This window comes from Eschrichtius robustus, chromosome 5 (assembly GCF_028021215.1).
Source record: "Eschrichtius robustus isolate mEscRob2 chromosome 5, mEscRob2.pri, whole genome shotgun sequence".
Classification (NCBI taxonomy): domain Eukaryota; kingdom Metazoa; phylum Chordata; class Mammalia; order Artiodactyla; family Eschrichtiidae; genus Eschrichtius; species Eschrichtius robustus.
Window position 1 is genome coordinate 65,618,672 of NC_090828.1, and position 25,488 is coordinate 65,644,159.

General features: G+C 36.1%; 1 protein-coding gene and 1 pseudogene across 2 annotated transcripts in view; one reads left to right on the forward strand and one right to left on the reverse strand.

Annotated features, from left to right (window-relative positions):
* Positions 1–25,488, reverse strand: part of XIRP2 (xin actin binding repeat containing 2) — a 287,840-nt gene that overhangs the window by 226,246 nt on the left and 36,106 nt on the right. The gene's annotated exons all lie outside the window — the stretch shown is intronic.
* On the forward strand, positions 17,474–18,048 carry LOC137764892 (signal peptidase complex catalytic subunit SEC11C pseudogene; annotated as a pseudogene).

Here is a 25,488-nt window from a genome sequence, read left to right on the forward strand (position 1 = left end):
TTGGTAAGTTTTACAAAGAAATAAACACTTTAATTCTCAATATTTCCAATGCTTTAAATTACAGTTTACTGAACACATATATGTTTCATTAATTTCTGCATGCATTTATAATTAATAGTAGGAGATTTTAGAATATTTTGATAAAAATGTTATAGATCGTGGAACATTTGTAAATTTTCCCATTGATCATTAAGATTGCTATGTATGATTTAGCTTGAATGGCCATGTTTATGGTCCCACGCTACCATGCAAAGTGAGATCTGTCCGTACACACTCACAAAAGATTAACAGGGTCACTCAAAAATATACTAGTTGCCTAGGATGATGAGTTTATAGATCACTTTTCTAATCTTCTCAATATTTTATTCTTTTTACAATTAAAAATTAAAATGTAAATATTATGTGGGGAAAATTCCTATGATTTCATTATATCTGAATACAGGGATATAACTCATAGTACTTTTATTCATAGCAGCATAATTGAAATCATGTTTTGTCTTTTAAAAAATGAAGGCAGGATAAAAGAGAGAGAAAGGGAGAGGCTGACTGACTGACTTCTGATCAGTGCACAAGAATTAGGACAGAAGAAGGAAGGAAAGTGGATGTTAGAGAAACAATAAGAATGCCATGAGAATGTCCCATAGTAGAACGAAGCTGTGTGTGAAGTAAAGGGTCTGAGGAGGTGGTGCACCTGAAGCAGTGATACTAAGTCCTCACCCTTAGAACCTATACTGGTTTCTGAACTGATGGAACATTCTATTTCCTTTCCAAAGGCAAGGTCAGACTAAAGAAACCTGAGTGACAATTGTAACCTGTTGCTGTTACTATAATTTGATCAAATCCAAAAATGCAAATACGTTTATATGCCTGATAACATGCAAGGCATCCTCAATATGACTATGTCTCCAAAGAACCTTCTAGATTCATGCTGAGATGGTATTGAATAATTTCCTTTGAAGAGGCAATAGTATTAGCCTAGGCTCTGCAAGTGACAATACGATGTACACTGTGTGTTTGTCATTAAGAGCATGCAACGTGTGTTACATCTGTATGACAGGACAGGAACATTACAATATGGGCTAGGGGTACCCTGGCTGGTCCCAAAGTAGTAGTATGTTTTAAGGAACAAAAAAATGAGTTCCTTTAAAATTATGTATGTGTTACTTGACATAACTCTATCAATATCTGTAATAATAATAGTGCTTATGAAAATACTTAAACAATTTTTAAATTTAATTTAACATTATTCATATCTATATAATATAATTGAGGTGCCATGATAAAATTGGAGACTTTCTTAATCATTTGTTTTACTACAACCTACACTGGCTGTGGAGGTAGTTAAGGGTACAAAATTATTTTCCCTTATAATATTTGTTGAAATATGGCTATGGTCTAAAATTCAAGTTTTACTTGAAATGAGCCTTGATAGTCCAAATAAAAAACACAGGGTAAAGTTGAGTATAAATTGTTCTTTTATATTTTAAAATATGGTTAAATGATCAAAGTTACTATAGCAACTGTCAACTTTCTAAACCTTTGGAAGACTAATAACAATTTATTATTTTAGGATTCATACGGGAATTTTAGTATTAGTCACCAAAGAGAATCGGTGTTCAGGGTGATGAAAACCTACTCCCTGGATGTGGAGAGGTGTGAAATTTGTATAATTCTAGACATGTTTGTCCTAATTGCAAAAATCCCAGAAGAATGTATTTTCTCACGTCTCTGCAGGGTGTTTCTTAAACCTGTTACTTTATGAAGTTAAATATTGGCATATGAAAACCTCAGCAGTTCAGTTATTACCTAAATTGTGTTATAATTTGAATTTTGTTCATTTTAAATTGAGTGAACATTAACAGCGTAAAAGAGGTTTGGTATGGAAGGTAAGAGTGTAAAAAGATAAGGGACTGGCAGGAAATGGAGACCTTGTAAATGGTTTAGTGGTTTAGTCTTTTTGTATAACAGTGAATTGTAAACTGCAAATGATACTTAACTATTTTTTCAAATTAGTTCTCCATAAAATTAGGTGTGAAAGCTCACCTCCTTGACTCTTGTAGGTACCATTTCAGAAACAACTTAGTTTTAAAACTTCATTTTTCCAAGGCCAAAAAAAAAAAAAACCTAGAAAGTTTAACTTCTGAAAGCAGCCCGTAAATGCCAGAAAACATGTTTCAAGTTCTAGAGAACATAATCAACATTTTTGTTTCTATGGGAGACATTATTTCATAAAACCACTTTTCTAGAAACAAGTACCTCACCTACACCTCTCTCTCTACCAACTGGCAGAAAGAGATTCAGGACAACCTGAGGCTTGGAACGTTCTGAGGGGCCAGGCAGGAAAGGAGTAGAAGTGGTCTCTTGCTGCAGTGCCCAAGGCCTGGAAATCATATGCTGGAATAATTCAGCTACAGCAGAATCTCAGCTGCCAGAACTTCCAAAAATACAGTCGGGGTGAGAATCTTGGACAAGTGACAATTGTTAGTAATGATGTCAATGACAACAGAGGTGGTGCCTTGTATCTTTAAAATTTTTCATTTTTCATTTTATCCTCATAACAATTTGAGAGCATTAACTCCATTTAATAAAATAATCATAACTCAACTTTATTGCATGCTATTTTGTCTGCATATATGGCTGCCCACATTTTCTCCCATCCTTGTATGAGCATGACATTCCTCTTATCAAGAGGCCAAGTCTGTTTCCCTTTTCCTCAGTGACTTGCATTGACTGATCAAATGCAGCAGAAGTAAAGCTGTGCCAGGTCAGGCTTAGTCCTTATAATGTTTGGATCTTTCTGCTTTTACTCTCTTGGAACCCAGCTGCCATGCTGTTTAGAAGTCCCAGATATCTTGCTAGAGAGAGAGAGATCATGTGAAACAGCAATGGAGGATAAGACATCACATGAGGGATAGGCAATATGGAAGAGAGGCCATATGGAGAAGAGTCAGGCAAGCCATCTGACTGTCAGTACCAACACCCGAGACATGAGAGAGGGCTTCTGGAACCTTCCAGCTCAGCTCATCCACCAGCTGAGTGCAACTGCATGAGTGAACCCAGATCAGATGACACATGCAGTATAGAAAAGCTGCCCAGCGAACCTCAGCATCTTGAAAAGTGTTAAATCGTTGTTGTTTTAAACTATTAAATTTGGGGGTGGTTTGTTACACAGCAATAGAAAACTGATAAGTGTGCTTACACATTTGAAGCTTCCTGTGTTAATGCATTTAATCTACATAGTTCAGTGGGGAGGTAATGCTATTGTTCTCATGGTATAGATGATCAAATGAAGTATACTGAGGCTAAATGATTTTCCCAAAATCACACTGCTAACTAGTGGAGGCTGAGATCAAAGTATGATCTTATGATCATGTCCTGCCTCTTATCTGAGAACGCTGAGGCTCAGAGAAGTGAAGTAGCTCACTGCGGGATCACATCTCAAGTTCGTGCATTCCAAAGCAAGTACTATTTTGGGGTGTAACAATGTGGTTCAGCACAGCTGAAGCTTAGAATTCACGGGTAAAAGTTTCAGAAGATAAGAGTAAAAGGTAAGTTGAGGCTACATTGTGAAAGGCCCATACATAATATTTTAACCTCTGGTCCAGTCATTCCCAAACCTTAGTCAGTAATGGAATTTTGACCAATCCATGACAAATGACCAAAAAAAAAAAAAAAAAAAAAAAAGTCAAAAAATATAATATATTCAGTGCATGACTTATTCAGATTGCCAACTCATTTTTTCCCCCTTGCAAGTGTAAGCAGCTCTTTGCAGGAAACTGCCCTTAGCAGGAAACCCCCTTTTTTGTCAATTTAGCAAAGCTATATTGTAACTTACTTTAAATCAGGTGTCACCATGCTCTACTCATCTCTAGTCCTAGCACACCTATCAAATCTTTTGATCACACAATACTTTGCCTAACCTGTTGCTTCTTTCTGTAGATCAAAGAGGTAGAAATGAAGAATAAGTAATTAACAGATGACCAGATCTCTTCCATAGCTTCCCATTCAGTAATCTTGGGAACAAACTGTGTGAATAAGATAGCATCTAAAGAGAGATCAGGGCTTCCCTGGCGGCGCAGTGGTTGAGAATCTGCCTGCCAATGCAGGGGACGCGGGTTCGAGCCCTGGTCTGGGAAGATCCCACATGCCGCGGAGCAACTGGGCCCGCGAGCCACAATTACTGAGCCTGTGCGTCTGGAGCCTGTGCTCCGCAACAAGAGAGGCCGCGATAGTGAGAGGCCTGCGCACCGCAATGAAGAGTGGCCCCTGCTTGCCACAACTAGAGAAAGCCATCGCACAGAAACGAAGACCCAACAGAGCCATAAATTAATTAATTAATTAATTAATTTAAAAAAAAAAAAAGAAAGATCACAAGGAGTGGACAAGCCTCCACGCAGTAGTGGATGGCAATGACTCTGACTCCCTTTCTCAATGATTAACTGAGAATACTTCCCTTTTGCCTTTTAAAAACTTTCATGGCCGAGCAGAATCTTCTTTGGATTTAGTTTTTTGCAGACACTGAGTTCACCATCTCCCCAGATTGCTGGCATTCTGATTAAAAGCAACTTTCCTTTCTACCAACAACTGCCTCTCGGGTATTGATTTCTGAGTGGCAATCAGCTGGACTTGAGTTCAGTAACACAAGGACTCTCCCTTCATTTGCAATGATGTCCTTCCCAAATTTAAAAAATACATTTATTTTGTAAAATAATGGACAGAACAGAGAGTTGTAGGTTTTTCTTTTAATTACTACCTGGCAAAATAATATATAATATATATACATATACATGTATGCATGTGTGTGAGTGTAAATAGACATAAATACATATTTTTTCACTGTCTTAAGAAATCTAAAAATCTAGGATGTTCAACTGCAGACAAGGAACTCTGGAAGCTAACATGATAAAATTTTTTAAGAATCAAGCTTAATTAATTATTATATTAAGAATAATTAAATATATGGATATTTGTGTTTAAAATTGTACAGTAATAATAACTCACAATTTAGCTTTCTTTCATTCACTACTCATTCTTTTATGGTCATATCCCTGCTTATTCATGACTATTTGCAGACTGGGAACAAAGAAAGAGAGATTAAAAAAAAATATATATAAGCATCATTTTTAGATCTTCTAAGCATCCTTGATTATACCAAGAGTGGTGTTGAGTGCCTATTCTGTGAGTGTATATAATAATTGCTCAGTTATTGATCAAATGATTGAATGACTTCTTACGGAGGGAGTTTTGTAGTATGTATACTTTTTAGTAATCATTGTTATCCCTGGCCTTGAAAATGATTGGACAGCTTTACCACACACAACAGGAAGAAATAATATTACTGCTCTAAAAATGCCTTAGGAAATCATTCCAAACTGAACTAAACAAAAAGAATGGTAGCAACAAGCTTTTATTTTAGCACTCAGTTTTAATCTATGAAATTCAATGATGGGCAGTAATTTAGAGAAATTGCTTATAGTGTAAAAGCATGCTTTTTCCATCTTCAAGTCAGTTGAAAAAATATTTTAATACAATTTAGATTTTATTCTACAATAGCTCCCTGTAATTATGCTTACACTAATTAAGGCTTTCATAGTTTGAGTTTAATTCCACCTTCAACTTATTTTCCATTTTTTTAATCTGTAAGCTGTCAAAAGTAACAACTCCACTCTCATTTTTCCTTGTATAAAAGTCAGAAACTACTCCCAAGACCTCACCACAATTAAATACACGACTGGAAAGGCAGATATTATAATGGGAAGCAAATTAGTTTTTGCCTCAGTGACAACAAGTACTTGAGATTCTATGAAGATTCTTCAAATAGCAAAACAACCAGGGAGGGCACTTCAGTTTGCTGCATAAACAAATACTACATGCAGATATTCTAATCAAGAACATTGCCAAATGCTACCTTTAGCATTTGGTTTGCATTTCTAATTTAAATTATTCAGTGTGGAGTAATATCTTGGAATTTTAAGGGAGTGCTAGCCATCACATTTGTAAAACTATTTGTATGTTAATAACTATCATTGGTACTGATGACATATCCTGTTATATCCAAATGTGAAGTCTGCTGTTTAGTTTCTACTCCTTAAAAGACAGCAAGTTGGAAAAGGCGAGTAAAATGAAAAAGAAAAAAAAGGATGGGTTTGAGGCTGAGTCATCCAGATTTTTAAAGTACACACTTCAGATGAAGTAATTTTATAGTTTTAAGGTCAATAAAGAAACTACAGAAATGTCTTAGTTACAAACACAATGTATGGCACATTTTTTTAATATGAAATTCAAGGAACTTTACATTATGTTAATGCATTGGTTCCAAAACCAATCTTAAATAATCCTTGATTGATGACCTGGTCCTGGAATCATGAATATGCTTATAGCATTTGTAGATATCACATTAATCACACTTGCTGATAGACTATCTGACATGAACATAACTACATACAAATTTAACCAACTGGAAACTCGGTTCATAAAATTTAATAGCGTTAAGTGCAAGGTGGTGTTGACATAGAGAAATAAAAACAAGGTAATGAAAGAATGTCTAGAAACAAGTGAAGATGATAAACAAAACAAAGTAACTACCCACCCCCAAAGTTATGATTGCTGCAACTTCACCTCATGGCTACAATGAAAAAGACCAAAATGAACTCAACCTTGAATTATCAACCATGACTGGTTAAGGTATTTGCCATGCGCAAGCCTCCCTTAATTCCCATAATACTCTATAATGTAAACTCCATTATTATTTTCCTCATTTTAAAGATTAGGAAATAAAGGCACAGAGAATTTAAGTTGCTTAATGACACAGAGCTAGTGGAAGGACACAGCATTTGAACCAAAGCAGTCTGCTTCAGAGTCCACACTCTCAAATCACTATATTCTGTAAAATAATATTTCAAAATGAGAAATTAAGATAAATGATGTCTTTGATTTTTTAATATCATGCTAGATTACTTGTTAATAAACCTGTTTAACTCTCACCTAAATATCTTGTAGGTTGTAGTTCTGTTTTACTAACAAAACCCCAGGTGTTTTATATGCCTATACAGTTAGAGCTTAATCTGCAGAGGAAAAGAAAAAAACTTATGAGGTATGATTTTTGGGTTGGAGGACTGGTAGGAAAGATAACTTCAAAAGCTATCATTTTATTCCCTAGTAGGAAAATAACCAGTTTTGTATCTAATTTAACAATCTTAGATTGGTATTTCTTTCCTTATTGACCACACAAAACTGTGCTTTTTAAATACTCTTGTAACCAGCTCTCTTATTTATTTATTTATTTTTGGTTTCCTAATTAATTAATGAAATCAGTCCTTGACATGTGGCCCCTATCTATTTTTATATTTAAAAGATTTTTTTTTACAACTTTCTCTTTGCAGATTAGAGAATGGAAGGTTTGAAATAAAGAGACATCAAAGTGTACTAGTAAAAGTGTACAGCTCATTAGAGTTATATGAATCTGCGAACAAGTACAGATACAGGCAAATGTGTAACCCCTCTGAGCCTCAATATCATTGTCTATAAAATGAGGATAATAATTCTTAGCACATAAGAATTATGGAAAAAATTTAAAAAATAACATTCCTGGGGTAACTAAACTGGGCTTGACGCATCATCCTCTGTCAAATTCTTGGCACCTTTCCTCTCATATTTTTTAAGCTGAGACAGATGAATATTGTAAATGTTCTGCCACCTCACAACAGACTTTTGAACACCACACTCAAACAAATGGGTGCTATGAGGGGGCAAATGTGAAGCAACTAAAAATAACAGAAAGATAACCAAAATGAACATGAAGGTCAAAATTAAATAATATGAGGAAATATTAAAAGAAATTTTCCTTTTCTTTCTTTTTGAAAACAAGATTTTTTTTTAAACATCTTTATTGGAGTATAATTGCTTTACAATGGTGTGTTAGTTTCTGCTGTATAACAAAGTGAATCAGCTATACATATACATATATCCCCATATCCCCTCCCTCTGGCATCTCCCTCCCTCCCACCCTCCCTATCACACCCCTCTGGGTGGTCACAAAGCACCAAGGTGATCTCCCTTTGCTATGCGGCTGCTTCCCACTACCTATCTATTTTACATTTGGTAGTATACATAAGTCCATGCCACTCTCTCACTTTGTCCCAGCTTACCTGTCCCCCTCCCCGTGTCCTCAAGTCCATTCTCTACGTCTGCATCTTTATTCCTGTCCTGCCCCTAGGTTCATCACAACCATTTTTTTTAAGATACCATATATATTTGTTAGCATACTGTATTTGTTTTTCTCTTTCTGACTTACTTCACTCTGTATGTCAGACGCTAGGTCCATACACCTCACTACAAATAACTCAATTTCATTTCTTTTTATGGCTGAGTAATACTACATTGTATATGTGTGCCACATCTTCTTTATCCATTCATCTGTCGATGGACACTTAGGTTGCTTCCATGTCCTGGCTATTGTAAATAGAGCTGCAGTGAACATTGTGGTACATGACTCTTTTTGAATTATGGTTTTCTCAGGGTATATGCCCAGTAGTGGGATTGCTGGGTCGTATGGTAGTTCTATTTTTGTTTTTTAAGAAACCTCCATACTGTTCTCCATAGTGGCTGTATCAATTTACATTTCCACCAACAGTGCAAGAGGGTTCCCTTTTCTCTACACCCTCTCCAGCACTTATTGTTTGTAGATTTTTTGATGATGGCCATTCTGACTGGTGTGAGGTGATACTTCATTGTAGTTTTGATTTGCATTTCTCTAATGCTTAGTGATGTTGTGCATACTTCCATGTGTTTGTTGCCAATCTGTATATTTTCTTTGGAGAAATGTCTGTTTAGGTCTTCTGCCCATTTCTTAATTGGACTGTTTGTTTTTTTGGTATTGAGCTGCATAAGCTGCTTGTAAATTTTGGAGATTAATCCTTTGTCAGTTCCTTCGCTTGCAAATATTTTCTCCCATTCTGAAGGTTATCTTTTCATCTCATTTATGGTTTCCTTTGCTGTACAAAAGCTTTTAAGTTTCATTAGGTCCCATTTGTTTATTTTTGTTTTTATTTCCATTTCTCTAGGAGGTGGATGAAAAAGGATCTTGCTGTGATTTATGTCAAAGGGTGTTCGGCCTATGTTTCCTCTAAGAGTTTTATAGTGTCTGGCCTTACATTTAGGTCTTTAATCCATTTTGAGTTTATTTTTTGTGTATGGTGCTAGGGAGTGTTTTAATTTCATTCTTTTACATGTAGCTGTCCAGTTTTCCCGGCACCACTTATTGAAGAGGCTGTCTTTTCTCCATTGTGTATATTCTGGCCTCCTTTATCAAAGATAAGGTGACCATATGTGCATGGGTTTATCTCTGGGCTTTCTATCCTGTTCCATTGATCTATATTTCTGTTTTTGTGCCAGTACCATAGTGTCTCTTTTTTTTTTTTTTAGTTGGTAATTTATATTTTTATTTTTACTTATTTATTTATTTTTTAAATTTTTTAATTTAATTTTTTTATACAGCAGGTTCTTATTAGTCATCAATTTTATACACATCAGTGTATACATGTCAATCCCAATCGCCCAATTCATCACATCATCACCCCCACCTCCCTGCCGCTTTTCCCCCTGGTGTCCATACGTTTGTTCTCTACATCTTTGTCTCAACTTCTGCCCTGCAAACATGATCATCTGTACCATTTTTCTAGGTTCCACATATATGCATTAACATACGATATTTCTTTTTCTCTTTCTGACTTACTTCACTCTGTATGACAGTCTCTAGATCCATTCACGTCTCAACAAATGACCCAATTTCGTTCCTTTTTATGGCTGAGTAATATTCCATTGTATATATGTACCACTTCTTCTTTATCCATTCATCTGTCAATGGGCATTTAGGTTGCTTCCATGACCTGGCTACTGTAAATAGTGCTGCAATGAACATTGGGGTACATGTGTTTTTTTGAATTACGGTTTTCTCTGGGTATATGCCCAGTATTGGGATTGCTGGATCATATGGTAATTTTATTTTTAGTTTTTTAAGGAACCTCCATACTGTTCTCCATAGTGGCTGTATCAAGTTACATTCCCACCAACATTGCAAGAGGGTTCCCTTTTCTCCACACTCTCTCCAGCATTTGTTGTTTGTAGATTTTCTGATGACGCCCATTCTAACTGGTGTGAGGTGGTACCTCATTGTAATTTTGATTTGCATTTCTCTAATAATTAGTGATGTTGAGCAGCTTTTCATGGGCTTCTTGGCCATCTGTATGTCTTCATTGGAGAAATGTCTATTTAGGTCTTCTGCCCATTTTTGGATTGGGTTGTTTGTTTTTTTAATATTGAGCTGCATGCGATGTTTAGATATTTTGGAGATTAATCCTTTGTCCAATGATTAATTTACAAATATTTTCTCCCATTCTGAGGGTTGTATTTTCGTCTTGTTTATGGTTTCCTTTGCTGTGCAAAAGCTTTTAAGTTTCATTAGGTCCCATTTGTTTATTTTTATTTTTATTTCCATTACTCTAGGAGGTGGATCAAAAACGATCTTGCTCTGATTTATGTCAAAGAGTGTTCTTCCTATGTTTTCCTCTAAGAGTTTTATAGTGTCCGGTCTTACATTTAGGTCTCTAATCCATTTTGAGTTTATTTTTGTGTATGGTGTTAAGGAGTGTTCTAATTACATTCTTTTACATGTAGCTGTCCAGTTGTTCCAGCACCGCTTATTGAAGAGATGGTCTTTTCTCCATTGTATATCCTTGCCTCTTTTGTCATAGATTAGTTGACCATAGGTGTGTGGGTTTATCTCTGGGCTTTCTATCTTGTTCCATTGATCTATATTTCTGTTTTTGTGCCAGTACCATACTGTCTTGATTACTGTAGCTTTGTAGTAGAGTCTGAAGTCAGGGAGTCTTATTCCTCCAGCTCCGTTTTTTTCCCTCAAGACTGTTTTGGCTATTCGGGGTCTTTTGTGTCTCCATACAAATTTTAAGAGTTTTCGTTCTAGTTCTGTAAAAAATGCCATTGGTAATTTGATAGGGATTGCACTGAATCTGTAGATTGCTTTGGGTAGTAGAGTCATTTTCACAATATTGATTCTTCCAATCCAAGAACATGGTATATCTCTCCATCTGTTGGTATCATCTTTAATGTCTTTCACGTGTCTTATAGTTTTCTGCATACAGGTCTTTTGTCTCCCTAGGTAGGTTTATTCCTAGGTATTTTATTCTTTTTGTTGCAATGGTAAATGGGAGTGTTTCCATAATTTCTCTTTCAGATTTTTCATCATTAGTGTATAGGAATGCAAGAGATTTCTGTGCATTAATTTTGTATCCTGCAACCTTACCAAATTCATTGATTAGCTCTAGTAGTTTTCTGGTGTCATATTTAGGATTCTCTATGTATAGTATCATGTCACCTGCAAACAGTGACAGTTTTACTTCTTCTTTTCCGATTTGGATTCCTTTTATTTCTTTCTCTTCTCTGATTTCCATGGCTAGGACTTCAAAAACTACGTTGAATAATAGTGGTGAGAGTGGACATCCTTGTCTTGTTCCTGATCTTAGAGGAAATGCTTTCAGTTTTTCACCATTGAAAATGATGTTTGCTGTGGGTTTGTCATATATGGCCTTTATTATGTTGAGGTAGGTTCCCTCTATGCCCACTTTCTGGAGAGTTTTTATCATAAATAGGTGTTGAATTTTGTCAAAAGCTTTTTCTGCATCTACTGAGATGATCATATGGTGTTTCTTCTTCAATTTGTTAATATGGTGTATCACATTGATTGATTTGCATATATTGAAGAATCCTTGCATCCCTGGGATAAATCCCACTTGATCATGATGTATGATCCTTTTAATGTGTTGTTGGATTCTGTTTGCTAGTATTTTGTTGAGGGTTTTTGCATCTATATTCATCAGTGATATTGGTCTGTAATTTCCTTTTTTTGTAGTATATTTGTCTGGTTTTGGTATCAGGGTGATGGTGGCCTCATAGAATGAGTTTGGGAGTGTTCCTTCCTCCTCAATTTTTTGGAAGAATTTGAGAAGGATGGATGTTAGCTCTTCTCTAAATGTTTGATAGAATTCACCTGTGAAGCCATCTGGTCCTGGACTTTTGTTTGTTGGAAGATTTTTAATCACAGTTTCAATTTCATTACTTCTGATTGGTCTGTTCATATTTTCTATTTCTTCCTGGATCAGTCTTGGAAGGTTATACCTTTCTAAGAATTTGTCCATTTCTTCCAGGTTGTCCATTTTACTAGCATACAGTTGCTTGTAGTAGTCTCTCAGGATGCTTTGTATTTCTATGGTGTCTGTTATAACTTCTGCTTCTTCATTTCTAATTTTATTGATTTGAGTCCTCTCCCTCTTTTTCTTGATGAGTCTGGCTAATGGTTTATCAATTTTGTTTATCTTCTGAAAGAACCAGCTTTTGGTTTTATTGATCTTTACTATTGTTTTCTTTGTTTCTATTTAATTTATTTCTGCTCTGATCTTTATGATTTCTTTCCTTCTGCTAACTTTGGGTTTTGTTTGTTCTTCTTTCTCTAGGATTCTTGGTGGCAGCGGCCACAATGTTAGAAGTTCATGCCCATCTCTGGGGTCCGAGCTGATAGCCGTGGCTTGCGCTCATCTCTGGAGCTTGCTTAGGCAGTGCTCTGCCTTTTGCGGGCACACTGGGAAAGGATCTCCTTGCCTTGCACACCCCAAAACAAAGGTCTCTTGCCTCTCCGGCAGGTCCAGTCTTTTTCCTGGACTCCCTCCCGGCTAGCTGTGGCACACTAGCCCCCTTCAGGCTGTGTTCACGCAGCCAACCCCAGTCCTCTCCCTGGGATCTGCACACTGAAGCCGTGGCCTCAGCTCCCAGCCCCCACCCACCCCTGGCAGGTGAGCAGACAAGCCTCGCAGGCTGGTGAGTGCTGGTCAGCACCAATCCTCTGTGCAGGAATCCCTCTGCTTTGCTCTCTGCACCCCTGTTGCTGCGCTCTCCTCCATGGCTCCAGAGCTTCCCCCCCTCCAACCCGTCTCCACTAGTGAAGGGGTTTCCTAGTGTGTTGAAACTTTTCCTCCTTCACAGCTCCCTCCCCGAGGTGCAGGTCCCATCCCTATTCTTTTGTCTCTGGTTTTTCTTTTTTCTTTTGTCTCTGTTTTTTCTTTTTTCTTTTGTCTCTGGTTTTTCTTTTTTCTTTTGCCCTAACCAGGTATGTGGGGAGTTTCTTGCCTTTTGGGAAGTCTGAGGTCTTCTGCCAGCATTCAGTAGGTGTTCTGTAGGAGTTGTTCCACATGTAGATGTATTTTTGCTGTATTTGTGGGGAGGAAGGTGATCTCCTAGTCTTACTCCTCTGCCATCTTGGAGGCCCCTCCCCCAAGATTCTGTTTTTAAGCATATGAATACACCTTATACCAAGGAAGTGTAACTATTGTGTATTCTACATTTTAGGAAGTGCTTGAATGAATGAGTTCATGTTACAGAATTGTCTTCCAAAGTGCTCCCTAAAGGATTGGCTTCAAACCACTGTGTATCAAATACTGTTTTAGATTTTGATGAAAGCAACTGTTTTCTTCCTACTGAAAATAAAAATGGTGCACATGAACCCTGGTTTAAGAACCCCTATTTTAAAGGAATTGTGAAAAATGAGACAATAATCATGGCTAAAAGTCAGAAATGCTTTAGATGTCACCTATTTTATAGTTAAAATTAATATGATATTGGCATTTGACATTTTACTTTAAAGTATATCCATTTCTTTATTATATATCTACTTATTGTAGATTTTTTCAATAAAAATTATGAAAGATTTGCAATGGACCAATGAAAACTTGGTCCAGCAAACCCTTCAGTGTTATCAGATTCTATGGGGACGCTGTGCATTTCATTGTTTTTGAGCTATTTCACAACTCTGTAAGTTTTAGATAAGTGATAGCAATGAAGACAGTATTTTTCCATAGAGATCCAAATTGTATTCAGTGGAATCTGCTTATTGTCTCTTGAATATTGACAACTTTTACATCTATTTGTAAATTAATTTAAGCACTTTTTAATCCATCATTAGATGGTATTTTGAATTCTTCTTTGATCAGTAACATCTTACTGATTCCCCCTTTAATTAATGAGTTGCACAAAATGTGTGTCACATATTCCTTTTATATGTATGAGAATCACGGTTTTACTCTGTTTAGAAAATCAGCCTTTACCTGTCAATCGATCTATCTCCATAAATATTTATGAGTTTGTGTATTTATAAAAATCTTCCCAAATCTTTGGGCAAAATTCTGTTCTATGAAGATGGGCCACATATACCATGTCACTTCACACATCACTGCTGCATATCTGGTTGTATCCATAACTCCACTGAGAAGTAGAAATCTATGTTAAACAGGAACTATCCAGGCTACATGTAAGAACTCTGCAACAATCAGAGTAATACAATAAAGCATCACAATAAAAGAAAAAGGAGATTCTCCTTGTGTAGGTGAAGTATGAAAAGGGACAAGCAAAGAGATGGTTTGCTTGGTTAGTGGCCCAAGGACAGAGCACTTTTATAACATAACTTACATCTAACAACTAAAGAACAATTCATCATTTTCAATATTAGGTTTTACTTAAACAGTACAGACTATCATTCTAAGTTTAACCACAATAATCAGGATACTTTGTATTTAGATCAAGATCTTTTATTTAAAAACCCTAAATATATTTAACAGCTCTAGAAATCATAATCGTCATTTTTATACTCTGTGAGCAGACACTGGATGAGAGTAGAATTCTCACTTGTGAGAGTTTTGGCAAAAACTTAGAAAAGATAACCAAAGCTTAAATAGTTCCATTTGTTTTGAGGTGACATGGACCAAGGATGGCAAATGAAATTCACTGGATGGTGACAATGTTCAATTTTTGACTGAGCCCTCTGGGTACTCTGGTCCTCCAAGAGTTTTATTAGTGGAACAGGGCCTTCTTAAGTCCTCCAGAGGCTCAACATTCTCATGCTTCTGGGGAACTTCGTCCTTTTTATACCAAACCTATTAAAATTTATCTGTATATGAGTGGAGCTGGGTCACAGTTGTCTTTCCAATATGTTACTTTCGTAAACATTTAATTAGATATGTACACATTTTGTTTTTTTGGTTTTTTTTTAAGCTAATTTATTTTTTTTTAATCTCAGGAGTTTTCATGGGCCTTAAAGAGCTAATAGATCTTAAACCACATTCCTAGAATAACTAATTCTTAAAACACCCTATTATGGATTTTGAAATCCATGTAAGACTTACAGTCCTATTTTTATGCTCTCTTAGGAATGGCAACCTTCACTGAGTAAAAACAGAGTAAAACCTCATACCTTTGGCAGATAGGAACTGCAGGGGAACGTGGAGCTGATTGTTTTTGTCTCTCCAGCAGGCTTTCCAGTACTCCTGCCTCAAGCAACTTATTCCAAGTCATAGAAGTGGGCGGGGGACCCAGCACCAGACAACCTTTTACCCCTTGGGGTCAGTAACTGCACCTGTTAGAGGATGGGGTCCTTGCTAGATTGAAAGGCCAGTGCAAGCAGGAGAGAATATGGTCAACATACCGAGAGAAGCAAAGAGGGGCAGAGTTGACAGGGATGAACCAAGAGAGTCTTGCTGTCAAGTCTGTGGTTGCAGTTCCCACAGCATTTCCATTTCCGGGAGCTACCTCAGACACCAGGAGCATTTGAGTCACTCTAGATTGGGGAGTCAGTACATGATCTCTGCAGCCAAGCTGCATGTGATCAAATCCCAGCTCTGCTGCTTTTTGTCTCTTGTGTCCCATTCACATTACCTAATGTCTCTATGGCTTGAATGCTTCAAAACTAAAAGGGGGATGATGATGATAATACTAATAACACCTAGGTCATAGGGATATTTGTAAAGATAAAATGAGCTAAAGCATATAAAGCACTTAGAACTATACCTAGCATATATTGAATGATATGTGTTAATTATTGTTTTTGATCAGAGTTACATGAACGAATATACTGTTTTTCTTAAGGTAGTTTGAATTAGGCTCCTGTAACAGGCAATTAATATAGCTATGATTATTAAAGGCAACTCTTGGATCCTCTTCTCATATGTCATGGATATTAACTCCCACTATCTTTCCTGGAAGCTATCTGTTTCTGAGAAGGAATGCAATGTAGCGATTATCCCAGATTTCAGAATGGCTATGGTGCTGGCAGCTCTTATCAGTGGCCCAGGCATGAAATAGTCTTTTTTAACATTCCCAGATGACCTCATATTGACTTCTCCCATGTAACTTATAAATAGGAGGTAAAATTATTTGTTTTGGAGATCTGACCAAATATACAAAAAATCATCATTGGTCTTTATTTTTTAAAGGAAATATGAATGAACTAATGACAGTTTTAAAACACACATATACTTTTGGGGCTTACCTGGTGGCGCAGTGGTTGAGAATCTGCCTGCTAATGCAGGGGACACGGGTTCAAGCCCTGGTCTGGGAAGATCCCACATGCCGCGGAGCGACTGAGCCCGTGAGCCACAACTACTGAGCTTGCGCGTCTGGAGCCTGTGCTCCGCAACAAGAGAGGCCACGATAGTGAGAGGCCCGCGCACCGTGATGAAGAGTGGCACCCACTTGCCGCAACTAGAGAAAGCCCTAGCACAGAAACGAAGACCCAACATAGCAATCAATCAATCAATCAATCAATAAAATAAATCTTTAAAAAAAAAACAAAAAACACACATATACTTTAAATAAAATAATCATTAGTAGTATTAATTAATTTGAACTAAAAGAGAAAATAAAAACACTTCAAAACCAATAAACTGGAAGATACCAGTAAAGAAAAATTAAGGATAAAAATGTGGTTTAAAAAAATCAGTACGTTTCATGCCAACTTTAATTGTACCAATTATTCATTTTTTGGTTGGAAAAAAATTCAGAGGGTCAAAGAGAAAAGGCTGCCATCATACATATTTCACTTCTCATTATTTGCCATTTTACCCAATTATATGCATCAGGACATTTTGGGTGTGTGGATTCCTGCTGAGGAGTATTTCTGAACTAGAAATAATTGAACTGGACATGAAATCAAACCCACTATGGAACACAAGTCTGTACTCTAGAGGAAAATCATCTTGATAGAAAAGTCCAGGCTAAAGATCACATCAATGACCCAGCTTATCTCTTGGAGTAGCAGCTGGAGAATAGGTGAAAAAGAATAGACTCAAATTAAAGACCTTACAAATTCTAAATTAGGTTGCAAACACACAAATACAGGACATTCACCATTCTGATTGGCCTAATGAGGCCCAGTCATATGCCTACCACTAGCCGGTCACTGTGATATGGGACAACCATGCTCATTTTTGGCCATACTGAATCACATGCCCCACTTCAGAAGGTATCCACCCTCATGTGAACTGAAATAGAAGGGTGTTGTTTGCTATAAGAAGTCAAGTGAGCTGTCTGTAACACCCGGAGCCCGCGGGCCGCCTAGGCCCCCAGAGACCCCTGCATGGTGCGCATGGGCGCCGCGGGGTCGCATCTCCCCGTGTCCGGCTTGGACATCTTAGGGGACCCGAGGAAGATGAACAAGTGCCAGCTCTATTACCAGGTCTTAAACTTTGCCATGACTGTGTCATGATTACTCATGATCTGGAAAGGCCTGATCGTCCTCATTGGCAGAGACAGTCCCATCATGGTGGTGCTGAGCGGCATGGAGCCAGCCTTCCACAGGGGAGACCTTCTGTTACTGACAAATTTCTGGGAAGACCCGGTTAGAGCTGGTGAAATCATTGTTTTTAAAGTAGAAGGACAAGACATTCCAACAGTTCACAGAGTAATCAAAGTTCATAAAAAAGGTAATGGAGACATCAAATTTCTGACTAAAGGAGGTAATAATGAAGTTGACAATAGAGGCTTGTACAAAGAAGGCCAGAACTGGCTGGAATAGAAGGATGTGGTGGGGAGAGCCAGAGGGTTTTTACCATATGTTGGTATGTTCACCATTACAATGAACAACTCCCAAAATTCAAGTATGCTCTTTTGGCTGTATTGGGTGCATATGTGTTACTAAAACGTGAATCCTAAAATGTAAGGCAGTTCCTGGGACCAGACTGAAATAAATTCTGTTGAAAAGGAGAAAAGCTAATATATTTGAAATGTTCCACTTTCTGTATAAAAGGAAACAATGTGGAGACGTTTTTGTCTTGTTCGAATAAATGATTCATCAGTGAAAAAAAAAAAGGTCAAGTGTACATCACGACAAGTAGTTACATAATGACCAAAACCTCCACAGGTCGGCTATTACAAAGAATCAGTACTTTGTCTGATCCTATGAAGGCAGTAGTATTTCCACATAGCTTTAAAGTGGAGACCAAAAGAATCCTCCGATCAGGCAAGGACAGAGTAAAGGGAGAGCAGAGTTACTTCATGACAGTCTCCAAAAATTGTTTCACCTTTGAATGGTTCGGCTAGCTTTTAAATTTTTACGTATTGAGTTACTATATTTAAAATTAAAAATGGGGGCTTCCCTGGTGGCGCAGTGGTTGAGAATCTGCCTGCCAATGCAGGGGACACAGGTTCGTGCCCTGGTCTGGGAAGATCCCACATGCCGCGGAGCAACTAGGCTCGTGAGCCACAACTACTGAGCCTGCGCGTCTGGAGCCTGTGCTCCGCAACAAGAGAGGCCGCGATAGTGAGAGGCCCACGCACCGCGATGAAGAGTGGCCCCCGCTCGCCGCAACCAGAGAAAGCCCTCGCACAGAAACGAAGACCCAACACAGCCATAAATAAATAAAAATAAATAAATAAAAAAAAATTTTTTTTAAGTAAAATTAAAAATGAATTATGTATCATATGCATAATCTTTCTTTTACTTTTTAAAAAATAAATTAGGAGAAAAGTAATACAAACATATCTCAATTATGTTATCAGTCTTATGGTGAAGATCTGCAGTTGGTATGTTTTTGATATTTTTCTCCTGTGAACCTGAAGAGAAAATGTTTTTATTCTAAATAACAAAGGAAACAATGTTTCCTGTAGAAATATCTCAATTAAAAACATTTAATTATTCCATCTGATAGCCATTTGTATATAATGGTATTGAATTCAAATTTAATAAAACCATGTTTTAATTTTATTCATCTTTCTTAGATATTATTCCTGATGATTCATGTATATTTTGATGTTTTCATTACTAGCACAAGAGATGCCATTTGAGAATTTCAATTTAATTGGTAATATTTTGATGTTGTTAACTATTTTTAACACTTAACGTCAGCAATTTGGTTGATGCTGTGGAGCTTAATATTCACAACAGTCCCTCTTCAAGGCATTTATTTTGCATTTTAAAAATACCTGACACTGAATATCTTTTCTAATACAAGTGAAATACAGAATTTTTCAATGAAAAGATCATATTTTGAAAGTAATGATTTTAACATTTCCTGTCTCCTCTTAGGAACTATTTATCAGTACCAGTTTATAAAATATGCATAATCACAATGCTCTTTAAATAATACATAGAATTTGATGCTTGTGGCGAGATTGTACAATATTTTAATGGAAAGAGCATAATGAACAATCTGGAACTTGGCAGCTTATTTGAGTTCTGGCTCTATCACTTACTAGCTGTGTGTCCTTGGACTGACTATAGTTGCAAAGGACCTTTTGCTTATATATGAGATGGAAAGAATGATATTATTAGGCAATGCATTTATGTGACTTTTGAAGTTTTTCATAAATATAAAGTGAGACAGTATCTGTAAAAGCATGCTATATATTTTTAAGGGCTACACAAATTAAAGACAATATTGTTTCAGGGGTCTTTGCATGACCTCTAAAGCTATGTTTGTCCTAGGACTGAAAAATGCCCAAGAGGATTAGGGGTTTTTTAAAGCCTGAACTGAGTCAGGGGAGTTTCTTGTCGAAGAGTGGTAATATGAAGAGGGATTTGACTCTGCATGGCTATGGAGCCTTCTGGCAGCTTTGGAAGCTTTGCTAGGGCATGGGTGCTTGTGACAGTTTTATAGCAGCACAGATACAGCAAGCTGAGGACCTACTGACTATTAAAGAGAACATATTTTTCTGGAGAATTTCTGTATTAACTGGGAGGAACTTGAAGGGTTAGAATTTTCACAGAGAAGACAGAAAGCAGAGTCAAAGGAAGATGTTTTATTGCTGCTCCTTTATTATATCTTTATCACCAGACTAGTGCCATGTAATTAGTAGTATCTTCTAGTAAAGATTGGTATCAAAGGTGAAAATATTTGGCAAGATTCTCTACTCAAAGTAAGATATATAATTGTCCTGGAATAACTTAAGCTAGTATGTTTTTATGATTTCTTCTTTTTATAGAATACGTGTTCTATTGATAATTTCTTTTTCAAATAATTATACAAGAAAAACATGTAGAAAATTTTAAAAAGATAGATAAGCATAAAGAGTAATATAAAAATCACTAAAAATTCCAACATTCAAAGACTCATACATGAATATGGTTAGCATGTTCATACTATTCTTTCCAGTCCCTCACTCTTTCTAGCTATCTGTAATTCTATCTGCTATTTAATCTGATGACCTATTTTGCATAGTTGAAAATATATTTTACATGTGGTTTTAGATATTGCATTTTATAACATTATGTAATCACCATTTTCCCAAATAACAGACTCATTTACTAACTAGAATAGTTGCTATTACCACATATTAGACATTTCTTAACATTTTGTAATGAATTCAAAAGACTTCATTAACACAATCATAGTTTCGGGGTCATTCATGCCCTCAATTATAATGGAACTCCTCTGCAAGTGTCTTAAGATAACATTTCATAATTTAGGGAAAATGTCTCTAAAGACACATTGTCACTCAAGGAGATGCTTATTTATTATCTCATATTTGACAAATGCTGACTTTTGAAGTATTCATACACAATTCATGCATTTTTAAGAGGAAAGTGGAAGAAGCTGTAGCCATAGGTAACAAAGCTATGTTATAAGGGACCAATGTTTATACTTTATTTGTATGTTCTTTGTGTTCATTTTTTATTGCTAAGTAACAAATTATCATAAAATTTTCAGCTTAAAGCAGCTCACATTTATTATCTCTCAGTTTCTGTAGGTCAGAAGTCTGGGCAGGGATTAACTGGGTTCCTGCTTCAAGGTCTCAGCTGGCTGCAATTAGGGTGTCAGCCAGGACTGCATTCTCATCAGAGGTTCAACTGGGGAAAAGATCTACTTCCAAGATCCTTTAGTTTGTTGGCAAAATTCATTCTTTTGGAGCTGAAGAACTGAGGGTTTTAGTTTTTTGCTGGAGGCCACCATCCTCTTTGAGACTGCCTGCAATTCCATGCTACATGGGCTTCTCCACTTACTTCATGGTGGCTTTCTTCTTCAAAGCAAGCAACAGAGAGAAACTCTAGTGGAACAAAGTCTTACACAATGTAAAATAATCATGGGAGTGACATCTTTGACTTTTGCCACATTCTATTGATTAGAAGCAAATCACAGGTCCTACCCTCACTCAAGGGCTTGAACACCAGAAGACAGAGATTATTGGGGACACCATAAGACCTGTCTCTATACTTCTGTGATTTTCAAAGTTCTATAATAAACATGTATTATGTTTGCTACATGAAAAATAGTAAAAACAAAAACAAAGCAAAAAAAAACCCACAAAAAAATAAAGGGACTTGTATCTTTAAAACAACAATGGAATAATTAATAACATGATAATGAAATTAAAAAGTACCATTCACAAATAGCTTGAGAAATATCAAACACATAGGAATAAATCTAACTAATGATACGTTAGATACCTACACTGAAAAATACAAAATATTACTGAGAGAAATTTTAAAAGATCTAAATAGCTAGAGATGTTTTATGTTACAGAATTGGAAGATTCAACATTTATAGGTGTAAATTCCCCCTAAATTGACATATAGTTTTAATGTATATCAATTAAAATTCCAGAAGTGGGGTGTGTGTATTTGTGCACGTGTCTGTAAGTTAACAGACTGATTCTATAAACTTAAATGCAAACATAAAGGGATTAGTATAGCCAAGACAATCTTGAAGAGGAAGAACTAAATTGAGGAAGTTCACTAGATTCTAATATTTATTGTAAAGAAACAATAATGAAGACAGTGTGGTATTAGTGTGTGGATAGACAAATAGGCCAAAGGAATGAAATAGTGAGTCCAGAAATAGATCCATATAGGGAGGATAACTTGATTTTTATCAAATGTGCCACAACACTTCAGTATATGTCAAGGGGTGGGAGTGGTCATTTCAACAATGGTGCTGGAGCAAATAGATGTCCACATGGAAAAAAAAGAGTCTTGACCTCCACCTTATACCATACACAAAAATTAATTCAAATTGAATGTATCTGAAAGTAATAAAGCCTCTAGAAGAAAACATTGGAACATTATAATATTGGGGTAGGTAAATATTTCTGGAACAGAACATTAAAGTAAGAATTTATAGATTAGACTTCATTAAAATAAAGCAATTCTGATTAGCAAAAGACATTATTAGGAATGCAAATATGCAAGGCAAAAACAGGGAGATGGGAGATGGAAATCTGACAAATGACTTATATCTAGTATATATATATAAAAATGCTGCAAATAAAAAAATACAAAAACCAACTTAAAATGATGGGCAGCAGGCTTGAACTGACATTACAAAAAATTAGATCTCCTTATGGCTAATCAACATTGACAAGGTGGTCAACATCATTAGGCATCAGGGGACTGCAAATAAAAGCATAATTAGAGCAGTACACATCCACTTGAATGACTAACATTAAAAATTCTGAAAGACATAAATAATGGCAAGGATATTAAGTAATTAGAGTTCTCATACATTGATAGTGGAAATGTAAATTAGTTCAATCACTTTGAAGAACTCTTTGGCTGAACCCATTAAAGCTAAACATAAGCAAGCAAATGTGCCAATATTTCTACTCCTATCCAAGATCAATGTGCATATGTCTATGAAAATTCTTGTATAAAAATATTCCTAGCAGTTTCATTCAAAAACTTAATAAAATAGTCACAGAATGAAAACAGCTCAAAGGTACACCAATAGGAGAATGGATAAACAACTTGTAGAATACTTACAAAACAGAATACAACTTGGCAAGAAAAACATACACACCACTTTTACACACAATGACGTGGACAAAGCTCAGAAAAATTATGTTGAGGGAAAAAGGCCAAACACACAAGAATACAAACTGCGTTATTCCATTCATATGAAGTTTAAGAACACAGACAACTAATCTATTGTGATAGAAGTCATAATAGTTGTTAACTCTGGGGAGGGTGTCATTGACTACTAAGGAGCATGAGGGAAGTTTTGAGGTGAAATCTTGGTCTGAGTAATGCTTAAATGGGTGAATGGAAATACACCCATGTAAAAATCAACCAAGGTGTACACTTGAAATCTGTACACTCTACTGTATGTGAATGAACCACTTCAAAGCAAGAGGCACACCAAGGGCAAAACTTTGTCCATTCATGTCAGTCTCCAGATATCACTGCATTACAGTTACAAGTACCAGGTCCTATGCTTAGTCTTCACATTAGTATTTAATCTTATTTGACCTTCACCAGTCCTATTTCTTTTTTCAAAAATTTTCTTTTTCAATATTTTGCTAGTTTCTTAACTTTTAGTAATCCTCACTGAGTTTATAACATGATACTATGATTTGTTTTTCCCTTCCTGGTGAAGAAACATTGCATTATATTTTCATCCTGGCTGTGCCCTACTGCCCAAATCCTTCCTGCCTCCTGAAATTAGTGGTCATCTTGTCCACTTTTTCTACTCAACAGCTAAGAAATTTGAGGTCTAAAAGCTTACATAACCAATACAAACTAACACAACTAACTATCCTCAAAATGTGTACATAACACCGACAACTCATTTTGACATGTCTTTTTCCAACAGGAAGGTCCTGAGATAATACAACTCTGCCTATAAAATCTGGAGTAGAAGAAAAAAGAGCAGCAGTAGTACAAGAAAAGTAGAAGGGCTTCTACTGAAATTTTAAGAGATCGTCATTTTAGAGATATGAAGCCTTGAATTTAGAAATTAAAATGAATTACTAATATCATCGGTAAACTATATTAATGTCAGTGAAAAGTGTATTCAGATACTATTTTCCATGTTTCTAATTCAAATGGATCTATCCAAACAACAAAACAATACACATAAATTACCTTCACGCAATTTAATTTCTTTATCTCAAAACAATTTCCATATTGACATATATCAATCGTTAAACTACTCATTCAACAATTTATTGTGCACCTATTGTGTCTTCCATGAACTTATTGAAATATGTTGCTATAAATAGAAATCCAAGCTGTCTACAACTGACTTCCATTCTCGGTAGCAGATATAACAATATCAGCAATGACAATTAAAAAAAGACTTCTTTCGTGATCAATACCTCATTTCAGGAAGGGAATCTGGCCAGTTAATCAGCAGAGTCAAGACTGGTGGGAAGTGGTGTGTTCCATGTTGTGGTCAGATTGCCCTTACTTCTGAAATATGCTCTATGGGAAACTAACAGGTGCCATTATGCATCAAGTTAAAAATAAATGGAGGTGCCTTATGTTAAACATAGTCTATCTATAACCCATGTTGCTGATGTCCTATTCAAATCTGAAAAATTTCCATCAGCAACACAAAAAAACCTAGAATCTAGTATAATACCTCTGAAACTATGTTCTGAGGAACTTGGATCTGAGGGAAAATCCATTATCAGTGGGTCTCAACCTTAGCTATATGCAGTCATTATTTGCACATTGTTAAATTATAATAATTCTATGTATCTCAAACATGAATTATTCTAATTTAATTTGGTCTTGGGTGAGGACCACACATCTCTCTCTATTTTTATAATATTCCCATGCCAGGCCTGAGAATCATTTTTCCATGTGAAACGAATGAATTCAAAAGATGTTTTAAACGACTTGACTCAGGAAGTCATCTGATGTAAGAAACCCAAAGTAAGAAGGTCAGAAGAAACAAAGAAGTACATCTCCAAATATGTTCAAATCACCATTTCTTTCCAGGAATCAGCAAAAACAACATAAGAAATTAAGGAAGAGATATGCTGGTGAATTTTTATTTTAAAAATATCAAATATAGAGTAAAACAAGAAAAGAAAAACCAGAAAGAGCACTGGTTTCAAGAAATAAGTAGTCAGAAACACTTTTTAATAATATTTTCACAATTCTATAATCACCATAATCTAATAATACTATAATACTATAAAGACTCACTCACAATTATACTCCAGTAATACCACAATCTCCAATAATGGATATCTGTCAATCTAAAAACAGAAGCAAGTACAGGCTAATTAAGGCTTTTGACTAGAGCCTTTCAGAGGTACCTTGGAAAGTCAGATTTAAACCCCTGAGATGATCTTTGCTTTTCAGAATTCTTATCAGTATAACTGGAAGCAGGGTTTTTGAGGACAGCAGATAAATAGGGAAGGATCCCCAAA